The 2,496-nt window shown below is 34.7% G+C and overlaps 1 pseudogene; it reads left to right on the top strand.

Moving 5' to 3' along the window:
• Window positions 1–1,635: 1,635 nt before the first annotated feature.
• Window positions 1,636–2,016, top strand: LOC140625652 (large ribosomal subunit protein eL31-like; annotated as a pseudogene).
• Window positions 2,017–2,496: the final 480 nt, after the last annotated feature.

The following is a 2,496-nucleotide window of genomic DNA, read 5'->3' as shown; positions in this document are numbered from 1 at the left end:
TTTTAACTCGGCTCCTTTGGTCAACAGCATGCATGCAGTCACAGAGTTCAGAAAATCAGGGCCCACTGATCTTGGGTAAAATAAGTAAGACCTGGTTTCTCCTTCTGTAAAAGTATTATCACAAAAAACTTATTTCCTGAGACTATCAGGATCCACAAAATTAATATGTGAAAGTGTTGGCAAGATCTCAAGTTTATTTATTACGTTAGTGATAACGATGCCTTATTAGTCATTAATGCCTGCTAGTAAATGATTCTATGCTTAAATTTCATGCTTCATTGAATCCCACTGACTTCCATTTCTCACTGAGGTGCTGTTCAGCACTGACACCTGTAATCAAAGCCTGGAGATTTACTTAGGTACCAAAAGATTAATCTTGACAAAATTCATGAAGTTTCTAATTTTTTTCCTGTTCACTGGGCATTAGCCATCATCCCTGGGATGTGACATCCTTCTCTTATTCTGATGGGAATTTGTATTTAAATATATGTTTAGAAAATATCTTGTGGGAAAGCTGCACTATGTTAACTGTGGAAAAAATGCTTTCTTTGAACAAAAATTTCACACGAATGAACCTCGACGTTTTGATATATAGTGCCTCCATCTTAGGTTGTTACTGAATACTTCCATCTTCTATTCCATGTTTCCTTCTTTTCCTGCAACCAAGATCTAATTACACTCATCTGTAATTATTCTGTTCTAAAAATACAGAGGAATAAGATGTAGTTCCATCCTCAGTAAGCTCACCATTTAGGAGAGAAGACACACTTGAAAATAAATAATTGTAATATGGTGCGGCAAATGCCATTAAATAAATATATATGGTGTGCAGGAGTGGCATTTCATCCGGAAAAAGCAAATGGATCTTGGCATTTTCATAGGAAGAAAATGCACTCTGGCGTTATCCCCATCTAAGTATACAACCCCAGAACTCATTCATCACTCAGTAAAACTGACTCTCCTTGCCTGCATATAATGTTAATTTAACAATCCTTTTAATTTCAGAGATTGAGAAGTAATTGGATTTTTATTAGTTCAGTCTCTTCCTTCTTTCATCTCATCGTACTTCTTAATCCCTCATATATGTATTTATAATGCAAAACACATTAGGTCATCCCTGCTGCCCCATTCTCTCCAATGATTTTCGTATGTGCTGTTTCTATTTTTTCTTTAAAAATCTTTAATGTGCATAATTGTGTTCATTTCTTTAAAATCCAACCTTGCCCCATCAGATTTGCAAAAACCTGAAAGCTTGAATATACTTTGTTGGCAAAGCTATGAGGAAACAGCTGTTTTTATACATTATTGGTAGGAATAAAAGATGGTACAATTCCTATGGAGGGAAATTTAGTGATATGCACCAAAACTATATGTGGATTTCTCCTTTGCTCCAGCAATCCAACTTCTAGGAATTTATCCTGATGTATTTCTAGCAATATGAAAATACAAATATATGAATTTATTCACTTACAAATATTTGTATTTGTAATATTATATTTCTGTTTTACAAATATGCAAAATTCAAATATCGCTATATAGTATTTGTAATCACAATGACATTGGACACAACCTCAATGTCCAAACGCAGAGAATTGAAAACACTGTGATACTCCTTTCCAACTAGGGCCCAGCAGAATGGGTCCCGCAAAGAAGGGCGGCGAGAAGAAGGGCCATCTGCCATCAATGAGGTAGTGACCAGAGAATACACCATCAACATTCACAAACGTATCCACGGAGTGGCTTTCAAGAAGCGTGCCCCTTGGGCACTCAAAGAGATCCAGAAATTTGCCATGAAGGAGATGGGAACTCCAGATGTGCGCATTGACACCAGGCTCAACAGAATAAGGAATGTTCCATATTGTATCCATGTGCGGTTGTCCAGAAAACATAATGAGGATGAAAATTCACCAAACAAGCTCTACACGCTGGTTACCTACGTACCTGTCACCACTTTCAAAAATCTACAGACTGTAAATGTGGATGAGAACTAATCGCTGATTGTCAAATAAAGGTATAAAACTGGAAAAAAAAAAAAAGAAAAAAAGAAAAAGCTATGATACATACAGTGGAGTGCTATGTAGCTATAAACAAGGAGAAAAATCTTTATGAACTGATGTGGAGTGATTTCTAGATTTTGTTCATTGAAAAAAGCAAAGTGCAAAAGAACATATAGTATATATATATATAAAACATATATATATATAAAACATATATATATATAACAACATATTTGGTATGCTACCTTCTGTGTAAAAAAGAAGGAAAATTAGAAAACACATACATTTGCTTATCTTTACAAAAGAAACCTTTTGACCTTCATAATCATGTTCATGTTTTCTATTCAAAAGTAAAATTAATAAGGATGGGAAAGGGAAAAATCCCTAAAACTGAAAGAAAACTGAAACACATCACCCAATTGTATTTCAGATGAATACCATAATCATACTGAAGAGAGAGAGAGAAAAAAAAAGACTAGTCCAAGTTACTTATAAACAC

This window comes from Canis lupus, chromosome 36 (genome assembly GCF_048164855.1).
Source record: "Canis lupus baileyi chromosome 36, mCanLup2.hap1, whole genome shotgun sequence".
Lineage (NCBI taxonomy): Eukaryota > Metazoa > Chordata > Mammalia > Carnivora > Canidae > Canis > Canis lupus.
Note: the sequence above shows the minus strand (reverse complement) of the source record. Positions and strands in the feature narration are given on the sequence as shown.